The sequence below is a fragment of the Oryctolagus cuniculus genome, chromosome 16, assembly GCF_964237555.1.
Source record: "Oryctolagus cuniculus chromosome 16, mOryCun1.1, whole genome shotgun sequence".
Taxonomy (NCBI): domain Eukaryota; kingdom Metazoa; phylum Chordata; class Mammalia; order Lagomorpha; family Leporidae; genus Oryctolagus; species Oryctolagus cuniculus.
This window is the reverse complement of record NC_091447.1, coordinates 16,997,212-17,015,678: the sequence shown is the minus strand read 5'-3', so window position 1 is coordinate 17,015,678 and position 18,467 is coordinate 16,997,212. Positions and strand designations below refer to the sequence as shown.

The window sequence follows — 18,467 nt, the reverse complement described above, 5'->3', positions numbered from 1 at the left end:
CCAATTTTGGAGTCAATCAGCCTTGGGATAACACTATGGGGGGGGGGGGGAACACTAGACAAGTTAGTTTTAGAGGAGCCTCTGTTTTTCAAATGAAAAATAAAGTTAACCAAAATAAAATCTCCATTTCTTGATTGTCACCAGTATGCTAGGCATCATGTTAGATATACTACACTTATTACACATTGTCTCATTTAGACTGAAACAATGAATTATCTTTTTTTCTTTACCCATATCTTAAGTAAATATTTCTGATATGTTCAACATGATTTTGCAACATTTGAAGTCCATAATAGCTTTCTCATTTGTAATTAAACGATAGTAAAGACAGTTTGTGGAAAACAGAACTTAATAACCAGCTTTTGAGCAAACCCAGAATGCCTCAATTCCATTAAATGAGCAATATAAGTTGGAAAAATGGGGTTAATTTCACAGCAGGTTTAAAGAAAGTGGAAATAACTTTTAAATAGTGGCCTATCTGTGCTAGGAGGTAGAAGGGTCTCAGTTCATACTTAATTGAAAAGGCAAGTCACTGTTGAATTTTGAAACTCCTGGAAGAGTTTTTAAAGTAATTTAATGTAGCGTTTTATGGTTGCTTTTGTAGTTTCAAATTTGCGATGGATATCGAGGGATGTATGTGCCTTCTGATCCCTTAGATTTAATCAGACTTCTCGCTTGCTTGCTTAATGGTTTATGGTACCTTTGATGATTTGCAGCCAACCTAGCACTTTTAATAATTTACTGTAAAAGCATTTAATTTTTAATGGACAAGAATGGGTTAGAGGTAACTTTTGCATTGATAAGTGCTCTCCTAAAGGGTGGGGAAAAGAAACAGTATATTTAAATTCCAAACATTATTGAAAAGCATGGTCTTTTATTGCCAAAATCAAATGCATAATTAAAGAACATACCTAACCCAAAATTATTGTTCATGCTTTATTTAACCATAAGATAGCACGGCTTTCATGATGCTATCATGAGAATGGCTTTTGCAGGTTCTCATTTTTTTTCTTATCTTCGATACTGTTTTTAATATTCTTTCCCACTAGAAAAAGCATATCTTCCCCATTTTCTTGCCTCCTGCTAATCTAGAAAATCCCACCAAAAGAATGATTTGTAATATCTGGTACATAAAAGAGCTATCATTTTATATTCATTTTCCTTCAAAGTTTTTCTAAGATCTCACATAATGTGCATACCTAGGAAAGATTTCACAACTAGTCTTAAAAATATCAGAGTTTCCATGTGCAAAGAAAAATGGGAAGATGCCAGGATAAATGTTTTTTTAAGACTTGATGGAGGACAAAACATGTCTTGCCTTCAGAGGCACATAAAACAAAAAATGTTGCAATCGCCAAATAATCCCTTTTTCAGATACACCATATGTAAAAATAAGAACGCTTCACACAACTACTTTCTCGGGAATCGACTAACCATCTCCAGCCCTGGAAACTTTTCTCCTCGTCTCACATTCCACAGCTGACTGTCCCCAGGCTTACCCTGAAATGGGCTTCAGGGAGCACCAGCACGGTCAAGGGGCCAAGCCTGTGAGCTCTGTTTCTGGAACACCTTTGGAATTCAGACGTCAGAGCAGTTGCTTGAGAATGTGAAACTCGTTCTCTTTGTTTTGGCTTTCAAATAATCTTGGGTCTAAACCCTGCTACAGAAAATTGGCTCCCACGAACTTCTGGTACTTAGCAAGGAATTTTGTACCCTGTGAAGACGGTCCCATCTAAAGAAGAAAGCCAGAGGATGCACTCTCCTTGCCCATGCTTGGTTTCCTGGGGCAACTTGCAGGTGCAAGATTTAACTGATTAACAAGCACTCTACCCACTGCCCACAATCTTTTGACTTCCTGGCAAGGTTATATTTAAAAATTCCTTTTTCTATTAACCAAATTTCCATCTCCACCCAAGCTCAAGAACAGAAACGTCTAGGCCTAGTCAATTGTCCATTGGGTTGAGGAAGCAGGAATTGCTCCGTGGCAAACAAGATCAAGGGCACCAGAGCTGCGTGGCCTTCACTAATCCCATCCACACACATCTTTTCATCTTCTCTAGCTCTCTCTCATTCTTATCTCACATCACCTACATAGACCTCTGGAGAAAGACAACCCATAGAGATTTTTCAGCAACCCACAGATTTTTGTGCTTAGAGAAACTATGAGTTAGATAACTTGCTGAAGGTTACACAGAAGCTGGGAATTAGAATTTAGACCCCCCACCCCACCCCGATTCCTAAATCGAGTGCTTTCTCTATTACATCACATGGTCTCACTCTCCTCTTCCCCCCTTGGGCTCTCTGTTCCTCCCCAACTAATGTCATCCCTATTGCTTTGGTTTCACACCTTCCTATGGCACCAAGCATACCCACAAGTGTCACCCGGCTCCACTGGTAGCTTTCATTGTTGTTAAGACAGCTATGTTCCACAACAGAGTGATGAATTTGAAACCTGACTCCAGTCCTGACTCCAGCTTCCTGCTAACGCAGACCCAGGCAAGAAGCAGTGCTGGCTCAAGTAATAGGGTTCCTGCCATCATGTGAGAGACCTGGATGGAATTTTCAGATCCCAGCTTGCGCCCCCGCTGGGTATTTGGGGAGTGAACCAACAGATGGGATAGAAAAAGAAACCTAGGAGTAGGAGGGAAGGATAATGGGTATTCCTGATTCCAGGCTAACCACCATTCTGGCTCAAAACTCTCCTTTTCCTTCTGCTCTTTCAGTCAGGTGAAATGGAATCTTTTCTCACATCCTAATAACACTGCAGAAACAGCTGATTTACCCCCTACCTAACTTGCCAGCCCAGTCTCTAAAATAGAAACAAATTAAGATTCTTGGGCATATTAATTCCTCTTCATGTCCTTAGACGGGTGTGGATTTGTGAACCATCTTCAAAACAGAACAGGGAAATGCAGAAACAGATGTGACAAATGCTGCCTTCTGCTTTCTAGCCAAGGACCCCACCTTGGCCTGGGTCCTCACATGTCTTCTAATTTATGCCAATGAAACGCCAAAAAAATGATTTGTATAAAAATGTTTAAGCAGAATAACAAAAAGAGTAATTTATCTTAAAAAAAATGCTACAAATATAATACAGCCAAACTGCAATCCTGTACATTTATAATGCAAGATTTTGAGTGAAAGGTAAAAACCTCTATACATTCAATGTTTCCCTTAGGCAGTTAAAAAAAAAAAAAGAAAATTATGAGTTATGGACTGATAGTGAACACAGATAAAAAATGTCTTTGTTATAAATGAGTGCTAGACTATTTCATACTTACCACCATATTCTTACCAGGAGGGAGAAAGACTAAACAAAAGTCAATCTTGTATTGTTGACAGACAAAATGATTAACCATGCCCCATCAAAACCACCTCAAGCCAACCAAATGTATGGAAATTAGTCACTACAGTGGGGAAAGCACTTAACTCAAAGGAGTTCATTCATTAATCGCACATCAACACACCAGAAAGATAATCTTTCCTGCTTAAGTTCTCAGGCTCTACTTATTCATTAATTCCTTCATTCCACAGGTATTTATTAAGATCTTAAAAATGAGCCAGGCACTCTGTAAGGCACTGATAATAAAAACACACTCGTGAAAATAAGTGAGATGGCAGATTAGAAGGGGAAATGGGAAAGTCGATAAATGAGCTCATGCTCTGAACATTAACATACTTTTACTGCCCCCCCTCCACTCCCAAAAATGCCATGGGAATAGGAGGCAAAGGGGAAAGTTGCACCTGCAATCTAAGGCAGCAGAGAAGCCCTCGCAGAAGAACCCACAGCTGAGCCAGAACTTGAAAGATGGGTGGAAAGGAGTACACACAAGGTTTCCAAAGAAAACCACACCCTGGAAGTACAAGAGGAGAGGCCAACTTTCTGAATAGCTCCATTAGGCCAGCATTTCCCAATGTATTTATAGGTTTATGTGACAAAAAGAGTCTACGGTCAAAAAAAGAAAAAAGTTATGAATCACTGGAGTCTACAACGTGAACCCATGTTCTTTATGGCAGGACATCTCAGAACTCTTATACCTGTCAACATTTATTCCAACCAAGTGCATGAAATGGAACATGTGTGAACATGGGTTAATACTGGCTATTCTGGGAGCAGAACCAGTGTGAGTTCTAAATCGAGAGAGACACAGTACACAAGGATCTCCAGGCATCAGGAGGGCCCCTCTTTTCCTGAGAGAACTTGAGGATCTGCTTTTCTGTGCATATGCCATATGTCTGTTGGTAGCCTGGATTTGTGGCCTACTTTTCACACATGTTTTACCTGAAGAGAAGAAAAGTTGAGAAGAGGTGACTACATGCTCCACTGATGAACAATGGAGTCCCTCCTGAGAAAATGTAGCAGGCAAATCTTAACAGGTATCATTATTATTTTTTAAAAGATTTATTTATTTGAAAGGCAGAGTTACAGAGAGAAAGAGAGAAAGGAGAAACACAGGGAGAGAGAGAGAGATCTCCCATCTGTTGGTTCACTCCCCAAATGGCCACAATGGTCGAGGCTGGGCCCGGCCAAAGCCAGGAGCCTGGAACTCCATCGAGGTCTCCCACTTGAGTGGCAGGGGTCCAAGCACTTGGGCAATCTTCTGCTGCCTTCTGAGGTGCATTAGCCGGGAGCTGGATGGGAAGTAGACTTGCCAGGACTCAAACTGGTGCCCATATGGGATGCTGGCATTGCATGCTGTGGCTTAACCCTCTGTGCCACCTGCCAGTCCCTCAACATATATTATACTGGTGTCAACACTACAGTTGCCTGCATGCCAGCCACTAAGACTACCGTCGTCTTACAGGAGTCCAGAGAGGATTGCCACCCTTTGGTTTGGCTTTCAGTGTTATAAGAAGACTAGAAAACTCAGAATAAGATCCTCTTTGTAGTATAATGAGCAAATAGATGAAAAGTCAGTGCTGTCCTTCACGCCCGCTTCATGTATATGAAATTGCAAGTGTTGTGTTGGGCCTTTTCCCTCCTTGTGAAAAAAGCACCATTTCAGTATATTTTAAGGAGCATGAAATAATCCTAGAGAACACATGAAGAGATGAATGACCCTGCCAGTCACGATTCCTGGGAACAGAACTGCAGAAGCTACAGCTAAAGAGATGGCTTCAGATCTGCTCCATGACACTACTTAAACCACACACTACCTGTATAATAGGCTGGGGAACACCTATTCCATTGATGGAGGGAGATGTAGATCTATGACTTCCATTATTGGGATGAATCCCTTATTAATATTAAAGTTCTATCCATCACAAGGGGAATTTCCCTAGAGAGTTTTTAACAAGTCCCTGGGGGCTGCCTTAGCGTGTAAATCATTGTCATCCTGACAGGCCAGTGCAGAAATCACAGCTGATAACCTTCCCTCTGTTCCATCTTTTGCCCATTTGATTTTGGTGCAAATTTTTTTGACTTCTTGCAAACACAAAGTGGCCCTCTCTTCAGACACCCATGTTCACATCATGCTCACAAAGCTTCACCCTTTTGTTTGATGATAGTAAAATTAGCAGCAGCAAGAAGCCTGCTCTCAGAGCTCAGGAAACTTGGCTGGAGTTGTTAGCACAAGCCGTCGACACTGGCCAGCTCCTATTTTGTAAGCTGTAAAATGCTGGAATCTGTAGCTCTGGTTCTTTGGTCAGCAGACACCATCTGTGTTCGTCACATGCCCCCAGAATCACTTCAGCAATGGTTGCTCAGAGGCACATCCAGAGAGGGGAATGGGTGACGTAATAGGATCACAGGGAACAGGAGTTGGTTTCTTGGGACCAATGTACGGTGAAGTGAGAGCAATGTAGGTTCTCTGGCCGGCGCCGCGGCTCACTAGGCTAATCCTCTGCCTGCGGTGCTGGCACCCTGGGTTCTAGTCCCAGTTGGGGCACCGGATTCTGTCCCGGTTGCTCCTCTTCCAGTCCAGCTCTCTGCTGTGGCCTGGGAGGGCAGTGGAGGATGGCTCAACTGCTTGGGCCCCTGCACCTGCATGGGAGACCAGGAGTAAGCACCTGGCTCCTGGCTTCGGATGCGCCGACCATAGCAGCCATTTGAGGGGTGAACCAACAGAAGGAAGACCTTTCTCTCTGTCTCTCTTGCTCACTGTCTAACTCTGTATGTCAAAAAAAAAAAAAAAACATAGGTTCTCAAGTGCAAGAATAACCTGGGAATCTCCAAACTCAAGATTGGATTGGGGTGGGGTGAGGGAAGCAATTCTAGGCCCAGCACTGCTCCTCACTGCCTCTCTCTTCCGTGCCAGAAGGAAACCCAGAATGGAGAGTCCATCCTCTCCAGCCTTCCGAGCCACGCTCCTCTCCCTTGCAGCTGCACCCACTTCCTCCCCCTCCCACCCACAGGCATGCACTTTCACTGACTCTGGAAGATGACAGGGACAATAGCACAGGCTGAGCAGCTGCCAATCACTGACATTCACTTCAGGGAGTTTCCTGGACTGAGGGCTCAGCTAGCCCTGCTGAGCTTGTGCTCAAATTGGCTCCACAGCAGGCATTGGGCCCAACAGTTAAGATAATGTCACTTGGGCATCCCAGACTGGAGAGCCTGGGTTCAAACTCCAGTTCCACTCAGAATTTCAGCTTCCTGCTATTGCACATACTGGCATGCAACAAGTAGTGATGGCTCGAGTGATGGGTCCCTGCCTACCACACAGGAGACCTGACCCAGCCTCAACGGTTGCAGGCATTCGGGGTTTGAAACAGTGAATAGGAGATCTCTCTCCTCTCTCTCTCTCTCTCTCTCTCTCCTCTTCCCTCTCTCCCTCCCTTTTTCCCTCTCTCTCCCTCTTCTTCTCTTCTCTCCCTCTTCTGCCTTCCAAATAAAATTTTTTAAAAAATTTTAAAATACCAATAGATTTTTTAAAAATTCACCAAATGGACCATTAAGAAACTGGGCCACTGACCAGCAAACACATGGACACTGGGCATCTGCCTGGCACCCCACACCTTTATCTGTTCCAGAATGTGGCCAACATCACCCAACATCACCCCCTTCTACTCTAACTCCCTTCACAATTTATCCCTCAGGAAGCTTTCCAAGGAGGTGTCTAGTGTCCTCTGCTTGGGTCACTCCTGAGGGCAAGGGGTCAGCACAACACAGTGCATCCGGAATTTCTTGCTAGAACACAGTGAGAAGCATGTGGGACAGAACAACCCTGGTCTCTCAGATGGAGAATGCCGCCTTCTCGCAATGCAAGGATGAAATTACCTGACAGATTTTTCATTCAAAAAACTTTATAAATTTTTAAACCTCACTCTTTCAAAATGAGCCATAAATGGGTCAAATGATACCGAATAGTACAAGGAATGTGGTATGAATTCTTTATAATTATGGAAATGGCAGCTTCCTTATTGGTCACATGAGTCATGTAACATGTAATTCCCTGTCTTGGGTTATTAATAATGGATACACAGTTATCAAATTGTTCTAATGAACACTTCTAAAATACTTTCTGTCACTGGAAGCAAATATTTTATTGTAGACAGATATGCTTCTAGGACTGAACTAGAATGTCCCATTATTGCTACTTGTAATTTAGTATAAACACTGTCAAAAAAAATTGGCAGAGAGCAATGAAGCTAATTACCAAAAGAATATACACTTATATTTGGAATGATACACAAGAGTCTTATTTTTAGTAGCTCCAGAATAAACACTCCTTACTGATCTCTGCACAGTTCATTATATAAAGAAAAGACATTTTGGATTGTGTTCCCAAGAAAGATGACCCTAGTATCAGGCAGAGAATGGCAAATCTGCCAACGTAATAGAAAAATGAACTTTCTTGCTCCAAAAGCAATGAACCACTCTACTCTGGGTCAAGGAACTTACCCTTAGTAAGCTCTGCAGGAAGAAATGAGGCAAGCCAGTGTCACCACAGAAAAATAAAGGGTGTGAAACCTTTAGGAAAGAGGCCTAAGTTAAAGAGAGTTTAGGATCCTTTAGGGACTGAGCCATCTGGTCTTTAAATTCTCGAGACAGTGCTTTGTATCTGCTGTGAGCAGAACGCTGGAAGCAGGGGCACCTCCACACGCCAAAGAGAAGCTCTCACCTGCCAGGGGAGAAAGGGAATCTTACAGGCTCCCAGCGTTGGCACTGCTTTTGATGGATACATGGAGAAATAGCTGGGAATTGTGCCTTCCGCTGCCTCTGGGGAAGAAAGATCTAGAATTTGTTTTGTTTTGTTTTGTTTTACCATCAAAGCCCCACATGAGCCACAAAAAAATATCGCACAAGAACACCTGCCTGCAAAAAAACAAAGACACATATGGCATCGCTGAAAGCACACTCCACTGGCATCGCCAAGCCCTCCTGGCATCTTTAGAGCCAAAAGGCCTGCTCCAACACAGCGTGGCTAAGCTGCCCTCTGGCTGCAGGTCAGAACTTAGATTTTCGCCAGCTAGGGAATTAATTTTCTATTGCACAGGGAATCGGAACAAGGGAGGGAAGAGTCCAGATTCTCCAGCAGGCTCCATCTATCCAGCTTTATTGGACTCTTTTGTATTGCCTCCCCAGCAGTGCCACCCACCCTCGACCCCTCTCACAGGTTGACAATAGGGATCTTCTATATTTTGGAGCTACTAAAAATAAGAGTCTTGTGTGTCATTCCAAATATAAGGGTAGTCTTTTGGTAATTAGCTTCATTGCTCTCTGCCAATGTTTTGACAGCATTTACGCTAAATTAGAAGTGGCAATAAATGGGACAACCCCTGGCCATCGATGATTGGTTCAGGATTGGGTACCTTCTGTAGACTGAGCCAATCACAACCCTGCCTGGTACTTTAAATCTAGAACTGACAAAAATGGGGCAGATTTCCAAACTGGGGATATGTAACCTCAGAAAATAGTGACAAATGCAAAGAAGAGTAAAAGAAATCAAGACTGTTGTGGGAGAGGACAATGAAACAGACACAGAAGAAACGAGAATCCAAGTGAAAGTCTCGATGGTGATTTGAGTCCTTGGCTCCAGATGTTCTATGGGTCCCTCTGTCCCATTCACAAGACGTCCCAGTGTCCTTATAAGAAATTCTCCGTTTTGCTTAAACACGTTAGAAATTTCAGCAACATGCCACCAAGGAGCCCTGAATGGTATGTCAGGTAAAGAGCCTAGTTTTGCAACTGTGCCGATATAATAACCTCAACTACAGCGAACAGAATACTGCCAGAGAGGCAGGGTGAGCTAACGCAACCCCCAGTGGTCTCTCTCCTGTTCCATCTCTAACAGTGACCTGCTTAGTCTGATGTTAGGACTCCCCAGGATTCTGGAACACCTTGACTTGGAGATTCTTATCCACATAGTATCAGATTGAGATTTACATTAAGGGAAGCTTTGAGCCTAAAGTTTATGAAAAATCCAGGAGGGGCTCTCCCACTGCTCTTTATCAAGGCAGACGAGGCATGGACACTGTAAAACACATCACTGTCTTAGCTGGATGCTTCTAGCTCATGGATTCCTGACTCTTCCTATCAATGAACTAGAGGGACAGCTCTGCTAAACTTTATCAGCCAAGGCCTGCCATCCTGCTCTGGATTCTTCTAGTCTGTATGTCTAATGGACTATCGTCCTAGGAGCCAGCAGGCCTGCCTTTCTATCTAACTAACCATGTCTCAAACCCACCATCTTTACCTTGCTTCTTTTTCATTGTAGGTCCTCTGAGGGGAACCTCTTAAATGCACCAATTTAGAATGTGCTAAGTTTTAAAACACAGTATGGAATTAGATCCAATAGATATTTAATGTGGATCATACAAACATTTATTGACTTTGTTTAACCTCAATTAGCACAGAAACTTTTTAGTTTAGATGAGTCTCTTTGAAGAATCAGGAGATTGCCAGAAAATCTCCTTTATTAAATTTATATACAAAGGCCAGCACTGTGGAGTAGCGGGTAAAGCTTCCGCCTGCAGTGCCAGCATCCCATATGGGCACCGGTTCAAGTCCTGGCTGCTCCACTTCCGATCCTGCGCTCTGCTATGGCCTGGGAAAGCAGTGGAAGATGGTCCAAGTCTTTGGGCCCCTGCACCCACGTGGGAGACCCAGAGGAAGCTCCTGGCTCCTGGCTTCGGATCCGCACAGCTCCAGCCATTGCGGCCAATTGGGGAGTGAACCAGCAGATGGAAGACCTCTCTCTCTCTGCATCTCCTTCTCTCTCTGTGTAACTCTGACTTTCAACTAAATAAACAAATCTTTAAAAAAAATTATACCCAAAGTCAATGTAGTTTTAAAAGTAAGTTTTTTAAGTGCCCCTCCATAGACAATAGTAACAATCATCTTTGGACAACTGTAGGAAATTGAAACAAATTTCTTCTAGACTGTGATTCCCAGCTAAGTCGTGAACACAGCCCTTTTGTGGTCCAATAAGACCAGTGCTGAAGGGAGGTAAATCCCTTCTCAGTGCTAAGGTTCAGCCACTATGCTCAAAGTGACACACTGGGTGTGAGGTACCCATAGGCGCTCACACGTAGAGCTACAGCAGGGACGCTGATGGCACTGACAGTGCCAAGGTGCCAGTGAGTTAACACAGGGATGATCAGAGCAAGGCCAGATGCTGCTCAGAGCTGAGGACGGGACTGCTGCAGACACCCATGAAGTTCCTACCAACAGTGCTTAGAATCACAGCAGCAGGACCCCCTTGACAACAAGAAAGAAATCTACAGTAACCAGTCACTCAGGTGCATGTTTCAACGAGTCTCCTTTTCATCAGACATGGAAGCACCTCTGGGAGGCCCACAATAGTGAGGATGCTCATCCTTTTCATGAATTTTAATTATGCATACTCAGTAGGTGACGATCAAATCAGGATAGTCAGCATTTCCATCTCCTTCAACAATTTCTAAGAAATGTTTTCCAGGAGCCAGTGCTGTGGTGTAGCAGGTAAAGCCACCACCTGCAGTACCAGCATCCCATATGGGCGACGGTTCAAGTCTCTGCTGCTCTACTTCCAATCCAACTCTCTGCTATGGCCTGGGAAAGCAGCATAAGATGGCTCAAGTCCTTGGGCCCCAGCATTCACATGGAAGACCAGGAAGAAACCTCTGACTCCTGGTTTCAGATCAACCCAGCTCCAGCCATTGCAACCACTTGGGGAACAAACCAGCAGATGGAAGACCACTCTCTCTCTCTGCCTCTGCCTCTCTGTAAATCTGCCTTTCAAATAAAAATAAATAAAGCTTTAAAAAAAATAAAAAGAAATGTTCTTTATAGGGGGCTGGCATTGTGGCTCAGTGGGTTAAACCATCGTCTGCAATGCCAGCATCCCATGTGAGTGCCAATTCGATTCAGAGCTGTTCCACTTCCAAATCAGCAACCTGATAATATGTCTGGGATGGCCCAAATACTTGGTCCCCTGCCCAACATGGGAGATCCCAATGGAGTTCTGGGCTTCAGGCCTCGGTCCAGCCCAGCCCTGGCCGTTGCAGCCATTTGGGGAGTGAACCAGCAGATGAAAGAATTCTCTCTCTCTCTCCCTATAACTCTTTGACATAAATATATAAATCTTTTTTAAAAAGTTTACATGTTTCACATCCAAGTTCCTGGTTTCAATTCATAGCTCCATCCCCTGACAGCAGCTTTTCTCCAAAGCAGACTGTGGGAGGCGGTGGTATTATCTCAAGTAATTGGGTTCCTGCCACCCATGTGGGGACCTGGATTGAGTTTCCAGCTCCTGGTTTCAACCTGACCCAGCCCTAGCCATTGCAGGCATTTGGGGAGTGAACTGGCAGATGGGAACACTTTCCTCTCTCTCTCTCTCTCTCTCTCTTTCTCTCTCTCTCTCTCCTTCTCTCTTCCCCATCTCTATTTCTTTCTCCTCCTCCCTTCTTCCCTCTTTCCCTCTCAAATAAGTAAAAAGATGATAAACTAGTTTTGATTCAATCTAAAAAGTTTCCTTGTGAAAAAAATAAACTGTTCTGCTCAGATTGGAATGACAAAATGGCTTCTTGCTTATTTTAAAAATAGCAAAAGCAAAAGCAAGACTGGCCAAAAAAAGGAAAAGAAAAAGATCCCAGTAAAGGTGTTGGTTTCCATTACCTATATCTGTGTAAAAGCTATGTGTTGTTTTAACTAAACATCTGGTCTTTGTCTCTCATGTACAAAATTCTGAGTTTTCTTGACTTTTTGGCAAGAGGCACAAAAACCTGCTGCCAGGACAGTAAAAATCACACATTTTTCCTGCAAGGGGAAAAAATGTCAATAAAATGAAACACTAAAAAACATAAAAATTCAAGTTGGAAAGCTGTGCTCTGGAGAGGCTGCTTCCTAATCAACCTTGCCCAATTGGTTTAAACGTTCTAGAAAACATTATCACACGATACTGTGGGGAAAAGCCAAGAGTGATGGTGAATTTCTCCCAATCTAGTGCTCTAAAACACTTCCCTTAGATATAGGGCCTTGCCAGTTAGGCTCTGGAATAAATCACGCAAGTTAATTTTTATAAATATTTAATGCTTACTCTTGTGTTGTACAAATTGATTCTTTAAGTTACTTCTGTTGGAATTGAATTTCGATGACTTTTACTGCATGGAGGAATAATCTTTGTCTCCCGTTCACATGGGTACCTTCTGAGGGCCTGGCACGCTATTCTGTCATGGCAGAAAGTGCAGAAATAAGTACAATCCTACCATCGAAGCAGGACAAGCTCATTATAACAAGCAAGGCACAAATTTTGAAACAATAGCAGTCACATGCATTTTTAAATAATACTTTTATATAATTTGCATATGATGTTTTCTTTTTCTTTGCCACACTTTATGCTGGAATGAATATAGAGTCATACCACCATCTACCTTTAAAGAGTGTTGAAATGAGTCAACAAATGGTTGCAAAATGCTTTGCAAACCTGAAATGCAAAATAAGATACTAATATCCATATATCATGCTGCATAACAAAACAATTGGGTTAATCTTATATGGGAAAGAAGAAATAAACATAGACTGCAAAAAGGCAAGCAGCCTAGAAGTAAACGGCTAGTTTGAGTATTATGAGAAGGGCTAGACAACCAAGTCCTCTAAATATCAAAACTCCCTCCCTCTTTGGTAGACCGCACCATGGTCTCAGGGAAGCATAGATCAACATGTGGAATCAGCTGCTCCTTCTACAGAAAGATCTAAATAGAACCTTGCAGCCCACGACCCCAAAACAACCTCATTTTAAATATTTTACTGCAAGTATAATTTTACTGCAGAGAAACTACAGCCTTAAAAAGTCCTTAACCAGGGGCCAGCACTGTTGCATAGTGAGTTAAGCCTCCGCCTGAGGTGCCTGCATGCCTTACGGGCGCCGGTTTGAGTCCCGAATGCTCCACTTCTGATCCAGCTCCCTGCTGGTGACCTGGAAAGGCAGTGAAGGTTGGCCCAAATGCTTGATTCTCTGCACCCACGTGGGAGACCCAAAAGAAACTCCTGAATCCTGGCTTCAGATCAGGTTGTAGCTTTTTGGTGAGTGAACCAGCGGACAGAAGAACCTCTCTCTCTCTCTCTCTGAATCTCCCTCTCTCTCTCCTTGTAAATCTGCCTTTCAAATAAATCTTTTAAAAAATAATAAAATAAGTAAAAAATAAAAATAAAGAACATAAAGAGAATGTTAAGACACTTTCAGAGTAAATTACAAACTTAAGCTCTAACAATATGTGAATGACAGTAAAAAGAAAACTCTGGACAATGGTCACAGCTAGGAAAAATAATCAACGACTTGTGTTGTAACTTCTTTTCCCAATACTAATGAAAAATGTACCCATTTGTTTAGAAACAAAACTTGCTGAGCATCTGCGTGATAGATGATGGAAAGTCACTGTGATCTGCCCAAGCAAGATCCTGGCCTCACACAGGATAGAGAGCAGGGGAGGGGCAAGAACAAGCCAGAGTGACAAAAGCTATTCCTAGTGGAGACTAGGGAGCTTTGCACTGGAGCTTGGGGGAGGGAGCATCTCACAACATGTGAAACCTCCACTAAGGCTCAAACAATGACTAGGTGTTAAAAAAGAGAGATGCAAGTAGACAAGCAGTCATTGCACAGAAAATCATGGGCAGAGACCTGGAGGCAAAAGAAAGTTCATCCATTTAGAGGAACAGAAAGAAGTTTGTCAGTAATTAGAGTGGTGAGGATTGATGCCAGAGAAATGCAGACAGGTGACGAACGGTGGGCTCTCTGAGTGATTCTGAGGAATGGGAGATCACGGAAAGGCATCAGAGGGTGGTCATACATGTATTGTGTTTTATAAAACTTCTTCTGATTGCACGGAGGAGAAAGAATTGGAAAAGGCCAAGAAAAGGCTCTGTACAAGAGAAAATGGAGTACTGAATAACAGCAATGGCGAGAGAGGTGAACAGGTTTAAGAGCTAGTTAGGGGGCCAGCGCTATGGCATGGTGGGTGAAGCCTCCGCCTGCAGTGCTGGTATCCCATATGGGCGCCAGTTCGAGTCCTACCTGCTCCACTTCAAATCCAGCTTTCTGATGTGGCCTGAGAAAGCAGTAGAAGATGGCCCAAATCCTTGGGTCCCTGCACCCGAGTGGGAGGCCTGAAAGAGGCTTCTGGCTTCAGATTGGCATAGCTCCAGCCATTGCAGCCATCTGGGGAATGAACCAGTGGATAAAGGATAAAGGACTTCTCTCTCTCTCTCTCTCTCTCTCTCTGCCTCTCTGTAACTCTGCCTTACAAATAAATAAATAAATCTTTTTTTTTTTTAAAAAAAGTGTTAGGAGTAGAGATCAGACTTGATCGGGTATACTACCATAGTCACTAGTTGTTCAGACTTCCTTTGTTCAAATCTTGGTTCTGCCACAAATGGCTACAGTGATTCAGTCTCCCTTTCTGGACCCTAGTTTCCCTTTCTGTAGAGTAGGAACAAAAGCATACCTGCTTATTGGATGTGTACGAGAGATCAATGAGTTAATTCACAAAGTACTAAGGACAGTTCCCAGCTATTGGTGAGTGTGACAGCCCAAAACTAGAAACAACCAAATTGTCCATCAGCTACAGAACAGGCTGCAGGAGACAAGGGAAGGAAACAGTCATGGATCTCATGAAGAACTTCTGCTTGGATAAGTGGATGGGTGATAGTAACCATGCCAGTTATCGATTCATTGACTCTCAGCTCCAAAACCCCACTTCAGCCCATGCTTTGAGATAGTGGAGATGGGTAAGCATGTCTCCTTTGCAGCAGGCACGATTTTAAGCTTTGTCATTAGAAGGCCCTGGAGGGGCCTCTCCTCCTCCGGGTCAAGCGCACTTCCATTCGCCCCTCTCTGTAGTGGTGCTCACTGCCGGTGAGCTTCAATGCAAAGTCCTCAGCGGTCTCACAGGAATCTCAGAAGTTGCCTGTCCAGCCTTCCACTGGCACCCAGGAAGGTGCCTTCTGCTTTGACCGTGGACAAGCTATGGCCCAGGGGAACCAAGCCCCCTTCCATCCACACCTTCTCCAAAGTCATCCAGATTGCAGCCAGTTTACACTTTCCTTGGATTCCTTCTACCAGCCATAGTGTACTCCTTACTCCTTTAGGGCAAATCTCATGTTATAATTGATCATTTCCATTGATCATTCCTTTTAACAATTACCTTTTAACAATTACATTTTCTGATTGGACCCTGACTGATGCAGTGGTATTCACTGAAATGAGAAACCTAGGAGAAGAAACAGATGTTGAAAAGACAAACTGCATTTTGGACAGAGAGCTTAAGATGCCTGTGGGACATTCAGACTGCACTATTTCATAGGAAACAGTATTTGCTGGGGGTGAGATGAAGCTCAAGAGGTGTCTGAGCTGCAGAGAGAGGCTCAGCTGTAAGGAGTACAAAGGCCACTAAAATCTTTTTTTTTTTATTATTTTTTGACAGGCAGAGTGGACAGTGAGAGAGAGAGACAGAGAGAAAGGTCTTCCTTTGCCGTTGGTTCACCCTCCAATGGCCGCCGCGGCCGGCGCACTGTGGCCGGCGCACCACGCTGATCCGATGGCAGGAGCCAGGAGCCAGGTGCTTTTCCTGGTCTCCCATGGGGTGCAGGGCCCAAGCACCTGGGCCATCCTCCACTGCCTTCCCTGGCCACAGCAGAGAGCTGGCCTGGAAGAGGGGCAACCGGGAAAGAATCCGGCGCCCCAACCGGGACTAGAACCCGGTGTGCTGGCGCCGCAAGGCGGAGGATTAGCCGGCAGGCCACTAAAATCTTAACAAATATAGTCTGTATTTAGCTGCCATAGGTAAAGAAGACAGATCTTTTTCTTAGTTTTTTGTATGCTCATATATCTCATCAAGAAGCCCTAGTAGCCAATCAGTATATGGCTAAGTTGTGATGCATTTCATCAAAAGGTTTAGGGTGATTTCATACTATGTGTGTCAGGTACTGTTGTTCTGTATCTGCTAATGTTTTCAAAACTAAATCAAGACATAGTTGAGAAAGGTCAAGCCCTGTGTTAATAAGATATCTCTAACTGCACTTTAAACTTGGAAACCTAACTGGCAGAGGCAGGGCAGCAATTAGTCACATCAGCTACTCGAGATGCCAACCAGAATCAGAACTCTTATGAGCCAACACCCCAAATAGCCCTGCTGAAAACTGGTGAACTGTTGAAGTCTCATTTTATTTGAAAATGACAACTTGACACAAAACATATTTTGAAAGAGTCCCAGGCTGACGCCTTCTGCTTTTTCTGGGGTGTGAACTTGGCCAATAAAACTTGCCCCTTGCCCCCATTTCTCAAAAGTTTGGATCTACTGACCACAAAACAAAGGAAGTGCCATCAGCAGTTTGCAAAGTAACAATTTGGAAGAGAATTGTATTCAATCCTTTGGGAAATTAAACCCAAATAATCCAATAACAGCATTACAAAATTAACACTGGACAATGAATTGAATTCATTGCCTCCCACTGTGGGGATTCTTGGCTACCACAAATCAGGACATATAAAGCCAGTGATGTCAAAGGCCTCAGCAGAGTCCCCATGTGATGTGAAGGCACCACCAGACTTGGCACACAGTTGTTTTTCAACTTTCTGGCTCCTTCTGGGGATTTCACTTCTGCCTTGCCACATCAGGGTACTTCAAAGGGCTGGCATTTGGCACAGTGGTTAAGACACCACTTGGGATGTCCACATCCGTATCAGAGCACCTAGTTCAAGTCCATGCTATACTGCTTCTGATCCAGCTTCCTGCTAATGTTCACCCTAGGGGAGCAGCCAGTGATGGCTCAAGCACTTGGGTCCCTGCCACCCATGTGGGAGACCCAGATAGAGTTCCTGGCTCCTAGCTCGGCCTGGCCCAGCCTAGGCTATTGTGAGCATTTGGGAAATGAGAGATGCAAATGGGAGATCTCTCTCTCTCTCTCTCTCTCTCTGTGTGTGTGTGTGTGTGTGTGTTTTCCATTCCCTCATCTCTCTGTCTTTCAAATAAATAAATAATTTTTTTAAAAAATCTCCTTCATGTAGAAGTTGGGAAACTTAAAACCAACAACAAAAATAAGTGTTCTTCAAAAAGCTTGTGAGAAATGAACTTGAAAACCTTTATTTTTATGCAAAATATTTTATTGAAATCCATGCATATGAGAGGTCTCCATATAAGTTCATGGAAAATGCATACTATGAGAAAATTGTACATGGATTTAAAAAATGTTTTGCACCAGAAGAAACTTTCTTTATTCCATTTTCCATGAACTTTTTCAAGTACCTGCTATTATACACATAGTAAATTGGTGAGAAAGGCTGGAGGTGGCACAATTCATGACACAAAAGTACCATTTTCTGATTTGCTTTCTAAAAAGTCACTCCAAGTGCTTGTTTATTTGGAGCTGGAGTTCGGGAAATCCAAGTAAAGATCTCTTACTCTTGAGATTGAAGGGAACCAGCCATGGTGTTTCTGGAACCTGGACAATCTAGTGAAAAGACAGGTATTTAAGAATACAAGGGGAGAACAAAAGGTTCATGGAAAATGCCAATTATAAAAAAAAAAAAAAACCCTGGGCGGCGGGGGACAGTGCTGTGGCATAGCGGGCTGAACCTCTGCCTGCAGTGCCAACATCCAGTATGGGCACCAGTGTTAGTCCTGGCTGCTCCTCTGCTGATCCAGCTCTCTGCTACAGTCTAGGAAAGCAGCAGAAGATGGCCCAAGTGCTTGGACCCTTGCATCCTGGGATTCTCAGAAGAAGCTCCTGGTTCCTGGCTTCGGATCAGCCCAGTTCCAACTGTTTGCAGCCATTTGGGGAGTGAACCAGTAGATGGAAGACCTTTCTCTCTGTCACTCCCTCTCTCTGTAACTCCACTTCTCAAATAAATAAATAAAATCTTTAAAAAAAAATCAAACTAGAGATGAATTTTCAAATCTTTGCAGCAAAATGAATTTACCACCTAATTGCATTTTCCACAGATTTTTTCAGGTACCCTCATACCATTTATCTACTTCAAAAGAGACTCAATTTGGCATTTCGGTATATATGTATTTATTTCTGTAACTTCTTGTTTAATGCCATGATG

The 18,467-nt window shown here is 43.4% G+C and overlaps 1 protein-coding gene across 12 annotated transcripts in view; it reads right to left on the bottom strand.

The window, feature by feature from the left end:
- LOC138845860 (uncharacterized) overlaps window positions 1-18,467 on the bottom strand; it is a 159,251-nt gene that overhangs the window by 72,115 nt on the left and 68,669 nt on the right. For 8 of the 12 annotated variants that reach the window (XR_011383085.1, XR_011383083.1, XR_011383086.1 and 5 more), the window contains one exon: window positions 12,462-12,591. The exons of the other annotated variants lie outside the window; for them this stretch is intronic. The gene's annotated coding sequence lies outside the window, so the exon portion shown is untranslated. The remainder of the gene's footprint in view (window positions 1-12,461; window positions 12,592-18,467) is intronic. 12 annotated transcript variants of the gene reach the window in all.